At 39.3% G+C, this 9,236-nt stretch overlaps 1 pseudogene; it reads right to left on the bottom strand.

Moving 5' to 3' along the window:
* Window positions 1-550: 550 nt before the first annotated feature.
* Window positions 551-5,794, bottom strand: LOC114302771 (putative LRR receptor-like serine/threonine-protein kinase At3g47570; annotated as a pseudogene).
* Between the last annotated feature and the right edge of the window lie 3,442 nt (window positions 5,795-9,236).

Genomic DNA, 9,236 nt, shown 5'->3' with positions numbered 1-9,236 from the left:
AACACAAGAATTTTTATGTGGTTCCCTCAATGTAAGGTGCGTCCACGGGATCGAAATCTGATTTCACTATCAACCAAATAGTTTCCAAACGATTACAAACAAGACACGAATGGTCTCACAAAACCACCCTTAGGTGAATTCCAAATAATCACAAATAAATAAGCGGGCAGACCTCACCAAATAGATGAACAAAAGTCTTCGAAACAGAATTGTAAAAGACCCAAAAATAATTAACCCAAATCAGCCGAAACAGAGCAATTAGCTGAAGATCCTCACCTTAACCAATTAACCAACTGAATTGATTTTTCCACAGGCATTATCTCACCGAAAAATATGAATCAACTTGCTGTCGCTCCTTTTTTGGTGAAAACAATATCTATCTCTCAAATATATTATTGAACAATATATATATCTAAAATCTTGGACTTGTTTTATCAAATCCTAATTGTTACCAAACTGAATTGGGTCTCCACAAATTAGATATAATATATAAAATATATTATACCTAAACCAAACTAAATTAAAATTCTTTTAATAAACCAATTGGGTCTCAAACTCCAATAAGGAGATATACCCCAACAGAAACTTCACTTTGAAAAACAGAAATCAAGCACTCAATCTCTTCACTTTTTATGTCATTCCAACATGAAGCACTATTTGTAGCTTCTCCCACCGCTGCTTTATGCAGAGCAGATTGGTCCACAATCCCCATTACTTGATCTGGCAACAAGTGTTTGACAAAATTGTGAAGGTTAAAATTATCTTTGAATGGTTCATTAGTGGGTCTTTTACTAGTGAACATTTCCAACAAGAGAATTCCAAAGCTATACAAATCTCCTTCAACCGAGACATTACCGCCCATTCCATATTCTGCACAATCCCAAGAACTTCAATTATTGCTGTTATTGTAATGTCACATTTTCATATATACAAGAAATGGTATGATATTTGAAAGGCATTCTGCTAAATTGCACTGTAATTGTGTAGGCAATTTAAATTCCCAATATCCATGTTCCTAGTTTCCTATTTCTGATTCATGGAGGATGCTGTTTTGCTATTATTATCAAGAAAAGGCACCTCACCAACAAAAGTAGTAAAAATCGAAACATAGTAAAACACAGTAATCTAAAAGTTACCTGGAGCAGCATATCCAATGGTTCCTTTAATCCCAAATGAGCTAAACTGATTCAAATTGGCCTCATTGTTGAACTTTGAAAGGACCCTTGCCAAACCAAAATCACTCACACGGGTAGTCATATCATTGTCGAGAAGAACATTGCTCGGCTTCAGATCACAGTGAACCACATGTGTTTGGCACTAATGATGAAGATAATGCAACGCTGAGGCAATATCTATTGCAATACTAATCCTTTGGGGAACATTTAGGCTTCTTCGTCGGTGATGTTCACCTTTTAGATGCAGCCACTTCTCCAAGCTCCCATTTGGCATAAACTGATACAGTAAAGCTTTAAAATCGTTTATGTCAAAATCAATACTGGAACAAACAGTTAGGATCTTGACAAGGTTTTGATGCCTGATATTTCTCAAGGCTTGGCATTCGTTGATAAAGCTTTTGGAAGCTCCTCGCTATTGAAGGTTGAGTACCTTAACTGCAACTGTCGTATCTGCATCACCTGAGCCAAGAGTTCCTTTATAGACGGTCTCAAAATTACCGGAACCTATTAAATTCTGTGAAGCAAATCCACTAGTCGCTTTGAGGATCTCTTCATAAGAAACCTTTTGGTAGAAATTCCCAAGAGAAGATGTGGGAAAATGTTTATTCGTGACCTTTATCTAGTAAAGTGCAAGTGAAAAACAGAACAGAAATGAGCATAAAGCAATGCTGACAATCACCAAAATCAACTTGAGAGCAAAATGCTTATTGTGTTTCTTGGTTTCTGGAACAGGGAAGGACTTCAAATGCAGCTCTTGTATCCCCCCGCAAAGGTTCATGTTGCCGAGGACTTGAATGGAGGTTGCATTTCCAAATACCCCATCAACAGGTACCTTGCCCTCAAGGTTGTTATACGAAAGATTCAAATACAATAAGAAGGAAAAGTTGGCCAAAAATTGTGGAATTTAGCCTGACAAGTTGTTGTGTGAAAGATCCAACTATTGAATATTCTTCAGGCCAGGTAAATATGGAATGGGACCTTGAAAGAAGTTGCCTTGCATATAAAGTTTTTGCATGACCTAACAATTTCCCAGGTTGTCGGGAATCTCACCAGATAAATCATTGTTTGAAACATCAAGTACCGCGAGTTGGGTCGAGTTTCCAACTTCTGCTGGCAAGGAGCCATTCAAGGAGTTATAAGACAAGTTAACGAGTACTGAAATGGATGGAAGACTTAGGAGTTGGTTTGGTATGATGCCAATGAATTTGTTTTGAGAAATGTCCATGGATATGAGTTTCACACAATTGCCCAAACTCGAAGGTATGGTTCTTTCTAAAATGTTATTAAATAAATAAAGATCTAGAATTGTAGTAAGGTTTCCAACATGAGGGAGGAGATTCCCGGAAAATTGATTTTTGGATAAGTCTAAATAAATCAAGTTTGAAAGCTTTCCAATGGAATATGGGATGTGATCTGTTAGAAAATTGTTAGTCATGATCAATGTATCCAAGTTGATGAGCTTTGCAATCTCTGTTGGAATTGAACCACTGATCATGTTTCCTCCAAAATCTAGCCATGTCAATTGGGTTGACAGATTGGTTATCGAGTAGGACAACATACCTCCAAACTGGTTGAGGCCGCTATCAATCATTTGTAACATGCTGCAATTGGTTATAGAAGCTATGAAACCCTTGTAATGATCATATCCACCTCTTCCAAGCAAATTATCACGAACATTGAACCACCATAAGTTTTGTAGGCTTCCTAGGTTCATTGGTACACCCCCAGTGAAATTATTATAGGGAAGGTCAAGCTCTTGAAGATATGAAGCATTGGACAATGAAGCTGGAATAGAGCCAATGAAGTAATTGAAACCCAAATAAAGAGTAAGAAGATTTGGAAATGCAAGACCTAAGTCAGGCCTGAGGTTGCCAATAAAATTGTTGTAAGACAAGGCTATGTGTTGCAGCAATGACAGATTGTAAAGTGAAGGAGGAAACACCCCAGAAAGACTATTTACTAACCATCCAATCAGTCTCAAATGTCTCAGTTGGCTTATTGAATCAGGAACTTCACCCTCTAAATTGTTAAACGATAGATATAGCTCTTGGAGAAATGTGAGATTCCCAATAGAAGCTGGGATATTTCCTGTGAGATTGTTGCTTTTAAGATAAAGTTTCTCAAGGTATAACAATGACCCCAGTTTAGGAGGAACCTGCCCCACAAGATAGTTGTGGTCTAAAACAAGATTCACAAGTTTGAAACAATGAGAGAGACTAACCAGAATTTCCCCTCCCAAAAAGTTATGACTCAAGTTCAAATTTTGAAGCCTGAGTAACTGACCAAGTTCTTGTGGGATGTCACCATAGAGTGAGTTCTCCGCAAGGTCAAGGTGTTCAAGGAAAGAGAGATTACCAATGACTGGTGATATGTTTCCTGCCAACGTCTGCCTTTTGAGATCTAAGCCTATGACTCTCTGGTGCTTACGGCCACATGTGACTCCAGTCCGCAGACAGAAATAGATGAAGCCATTCCATGAGGCCAAGATTCCTCGAAGATCTTAGTCATTTGGGACTTAAACTCGAGCAATGCGAATTTATCAGTCTCGTTGCTATGTACAGCAGCTGAAGCATATTCTGAATTAATTGAAAAGTGGAGGAACAGGACAAACACTGCATGAAAGGTTAGTAAGAAGATTAGGAACATACTCGGAAGGGGAAGAAGCTCCATTAGAGAGATAATTCTAAGGTGCATACATCTCTGAGATTTTACCAGGTTGGTTCTTGAAGTCTACAGCTAAAAGATACAATAAAAATTTAAATCGATTATACATTACTACGAGATACGCATAAAATCATATTTAAAATTGATTGTGCAGTTCTTGAATTTATGTTAGAGATCAAAATGACATGAAAAATATAATTTGCAAGGATGGGAGGGAAAGATTAGGCTTAAACTCATGAAAGGATGTGATATTTGGAGACAAATAAAGGAGGTGTTATAGAAGAGAGTTGAGGTACGTTTTGGTTCTAAATTGTTTGCGTATATATAGACAACAAATTTAACTGCTACTTATATGGGTAAACAATCTAATTACTAAAATACCAGGCACCTTATAATTTAGTTATAGGTAGTAATATATAAGTGTGATCATTCATTAAAATATTTTCATGATAATAGATCAATGTGATGACGATGTCTTCATCCCTTTCATTGTTAATATTATTATTATTTTTTTACATTCTTCAAAATAAAAACAAGACTTCTGGACCTTGATTGTTAATTCAGTGGCGCCTCCACAAATTTTTCCTAGTGGGGAAAAAAATTGAAGTACTACAAATCCTACAAAAATAATTGTGGAAATTATATATATATATCCCTAATAACAAATCAAACATTCATGTTTTAATTTTTGTTAATTTAGTTTTTTATTCGATCCCAATCTTAGCCATCCGTTTAATTGTTGTAGGATCACAAAGCATTTGGCCTAGTGGTTTTATAGCACTCTTTGTGATGTGAGATTTCAGGTTAATTTTTATAGAGACGAGTTTGAAACCTTTTGCAGTGGTGGTTTATTTCTCTTCCATTATGAGGTTGATTGTATGTAGTTGTTGGATTTGAGCTTGATGGATTAGTTGTCGGGCTTGGTGAATTTTGGTTACTCTTTGTTAGACTTTCTAATTATTGCAGGCTAGTGGTCTATTCGATTATGTAAATATTTATCATGATTGTAATTATTCTCCTTGACAAAATAAAAAAAAAATGTTGTAAGGATCCATTTATCTCCTTTAAATCGAAGGATTTTTTGACATTAACCTATATCATTTACAAAATATTTGTAACTAATATATATTTGAACCCTACTATTTCAAAAATCAAATCCATAATTAAACCTAATCTAATTCATCATCTAACAATAGTAGGAATTCGAGTGAAATTGAAACAATCCTTGGATTTCGCATACCAAAAATAGCATCCATCATTTCTAAAGTGAAGAATTCTTAATAAAGCAATGAGAAGTATTCAAGCACAATTCTAGTCAACTACATTCAGAATCAATGGTCCTAAAAAAAACACAAGAAATGTGTTAGGATTACGGGACACCAGAAATCAATTCCACACAATACACAAGAATATTTACGTGGTGTGGCAATTGCCTACGTCCACAGGAGAGGTATCCACTATAGAATTATCCCGAAGGAAGATTACATAACTCACACCTCAACTCTCTATAGAACTCTCTCACTCACAAATTATACTCTCCTCTGTGTATTCTTTGCTCAGTGTGTCACTCCCATATATCTCTATTCAACCCCTCCTCACTCATCTCAATTTATAACCAAGAGAAGAGGAGAAGGTGAAGTGACAGCCATGAGTGGGCTTGGTTGTGCCACCCTCACCACCTTCCTTTGGTGAGTTGGTATTGCCCCACCAGCTTCCTTTACCACATGGTGCCACCCATACCATGTGGATGGTGGGCTCCTTACCATATGGGTAGTGGATGGAGCTAACAATTCTCCCCCTCTACGCCCACATGGACAACTAACTTCTCACTTGAAGTCCATCCCGGTCAGATGCTTGCAAACTTCTAGTTTGTCTCTGGTGACACCCTTGGTCATCGTGTCAGAAGGATTCTTGTCTGTGTGGATCTTCACTAGCTTCATCAGTTGCCTTTCCATCACTTCTCATATCCAATGATACCGGACATCAATGTATTTTGTATGTGAATGGTACATGGAATTCTTGCTCAAATCAATTGCACTTTGGCTATCACAATGTACCTTATACGCTTTTTGCTGTAGGCCCAATTCTTGGAGAAACTGTTTTAACTACAATATTTCCTTTCCAGCATCTGCGGCAGCAATGTACTCTGCCTCTGTTGTAGATAAAACAACACACTTTTGTAGTTTGGATTGCCATGAAATAGCCCCCTCTGCAAAGGTGAACAGAAATCCTGATGTAGACTTTCTACCATCAAGATCACCTGCCATATCGGCATCTGTAAAACCCTCCAAAATTGGCTCAGCTCCCCCGAAACATAAACATATCTTTGAAGTTCCCTTCAAGTACCAAAGAATCCATTTGACCGCCTCCCAATGCTCCTTTCCTGGATTGGCGAGGAATCTGCTCACAACGCCAACTGAGTGAGCTATATCTGGCCGGGTACACACTATTGCATACATCAAACTTCCTACTACGGAAGAATAAGGAATTGTTTCCATTTCTTTCCTTGTAGAGCTGGTCATGGGACACGAACGCTTTGGCACATTGAAATGGTTGCCCAGTGGTGTGCTGACTGGCTTGGAATCTTTCATGTTGAACCTTTCAATTACCCGTTCAACATATTTCTCCTGTGACAGCCATATCTTCTTGGCTTTCCTGTCATGAACAATCTTCATGCCCAAAATTTGTTGTGCTGGGCCTAAATTCTTCATGTCAAAATACTGCGACAAGTCCTTTTTCAACTTGTTGAGCATAGTAGTATCTTGTCCGATGATCAGCATATCATCGACATACAACAGTAGGATAATGAAGTTTCCATCCGAAAACCTTCGGAAATATACACATTGGTCTGCCACCGTTCTTGTGTACTCGTGATCCACCATAAATGAATCAAACTTCTTGTACCATTGTCTCGGCGCCTGTTTCAGGCCGTAGAGACTCTTCTTCAGTTTGCAGACTAGTTTATGTTTTCCTTTCACTTCAAATCCTTCTGGTTGCTCTATGTAGATCTTTTCCTCCAAATCACCATGGAGAAAAGCAGTCTTGACATCCATTTGTTCTATTTCCAAATTCAAGCGAGCTGCTAATTCTAGAGCTACTCGAATAGAAGTCATCTTCATAACTGGGGAGAAGATCTCATCAAAATCAATTCCTTTCTTCTACCCAAAACCTTTGACCACCAAACGGGCTTTATGCTGCAATAGTTTACCGTTTCCATCTTTCTTTAACTTATACACCCATTTGTTCTTCAAGGCTCTCCTATCTCTTGGAAGTGGAACAAGCTCATAAGTGTGGTTCTTCTGCAAAGAACTCATCTCCTCCTTCATGGCTTGCATCCAACAGTCTTTCTCTGTATGACTCTTGGCTTCCGAAAAACTCTCGGGCTCCCCCTCATCAGTAATCAGAATATACTGAGAAGCGGGATATTTGGTTGATGGCACGGTAGCTCTTCCAGATCTCCGTAACTGAGGCCCAGTTGCCTCTATTTGAAGGGGTTGCTCCCCCTGCTTAACACCATCTTCATCCGGGTCTTCATCTCTTTCCTCATGATCCTCAATTTCTGGCATAGGATCCTGCAACTCTAGCACTTCTTGTTGCACATCATCAAATCTAGCATTTTGTGATGGCTCGAGAGATGGAAACAAGTTTGGAGTGATGACATCTCTAGACTTTGCATATTTCTCAAAATTTGCTACTGTCTAGTCTTCTTGGAACACAACATCTCTGCTTCTGAACATCTTCTTGTTCACTGGGTCCCACACCTTGTACCCAAATGCTGCATCTAAATAGCCCACAAATATGCATGGAGTGGATTTGTCATCAAGCTTCTGTCTGTTTTCCTTGGAGATGTGTGCAAAAGCCTTACACCCGAAGACTCTCAAGTGAGAATATGATACCTTTCTTCTGGACCAGACTTCCTCAGGTATCGCAAAATTCAACGGGACTGAAGGCGACCTATTGATGAGATAACAGGCTGTACGGGCGGCTTCAGTCTAGAATGACTTTGGTAACTTTGCCAATTTGAGCATACATCTGACGCTTTCCATAATAGTGCGGTTCATCCTTTCTGCCACACCATTGTGTTGTGGGGTGCCGGGAACTATTGTCTTATGCCGGATACCTCTGCTGGCACAGTATGCTGCAAAAGCATTGGAAGTGTACTCGCCTCCATTGTCTGTGCGAAGACACTTCAACTTCTTCCCAGTCTCTCTTTCTACCATTGCATAGAACTCCTGAAAGTGTTGAAATACCTCATCCTTTGTCTTCAGGAAATACACCCACAACTTTTTTGATGCATTATCAATGAAAGTCAGAAAATAATTGCGGCCGCCATGTGACTCCACTTCAATTGGGCCACAAACATCCGAGTATACCATATTGAGCACTTCTATTTTCCTCTTGGTCGTTGAACTGAAGGATACTCGATGTTGCTTACCATAAAGGCAATGGTCACAGGGCTTCAAGATGCTCCTTTTGGATAAGGGTATCCTGGATTGCTTTGCCAATAGATGCAATCCCTTCTTACTCATGTGAGCCAGTCTTCTGTGCTATAAGTCCGGTGACTCCTTGTCTTCTGCTGCATTAAGACTTTCTAGACAGGTCTTCGTTTGAGTCTTATAGAGTGTTGAAGACATCTCTCCTCTAGCGATTGTCAAAGCTCCTCCTGTCAGCTTCCAACGGCCATTTCTGAATGTACTTGTATAGCCCTGTCGATCCAGGGCGCTTCCAAATATAAGATTAAGGCACAAATCTGGAACATGCCTCACATCTTTGAGAACCAGCTTGTTCCCGACATTAGTTTGAATACTAATGTCTCCAATACCCACAATCTTCGAATAGCTAGAATTCCCCATTCGAACAGTGCCAAAATCTCCAGCGTTGTACGAGCTAAAGAGTTCTCTATGGAAAGTGGCGTGATAGGATGCAGCTATGTCTATCACCCATTCTGTGTAGTTGTGGTCAGCCACGTGAAGGTAATCTTCCTCTTTACCTACTGCAATAAGTATTTCATCAGTTGTTGTGGCTGTTGTGTTCTCATCTCCTTTTGACTTACTGCTTTGGCCTTTCTCTTTCCGGCTTGGGCAGTTTCTCTTTATGTGACCCTCCTGGCCACAATGAAAGCAAGTGAAGCTGGAGTTACCTCGACCTTTGTTGTCTCTAGATTTACTCCTGTTGTTCTAGCTGCCTCTACTCTTGCTTCTTCCTCTACCTCTTCCTTTACCTTTGTCTCTGTCTCTATCTTCTGTGACAAGAGCATGAGACTGATTATGGGACTGATTACCTCATATGTCTTTCCTTCTTGTTTCTTTATTGTACATGGCGTCTGTGACCATACTCATGGTCAATTTCCCTTCTGGTGCAGAGGTGCTAAGAGAAACCACTACTGTCTCCCAGCTG

This window comes from Camellia sinensis, chromosome 14 (assembly GCF_055761805.1).
Source record: "Camellia sinensis isolate YWXY chromosome 14, ASM5576180v1, whole genome shotgun sequence".
In the NCBI taxonomy this organism is placed as follows: Eukaryota; Viridiplantae; Streptophyta; class Magnoliopsida; order Ericales; family Theaceae; genus Camellia; species Camellia sinensis.
Note: the sequence above shows the minus strand (reverse complement) of the source record. Positions and strands in the feature narration are given on the sequence as shown.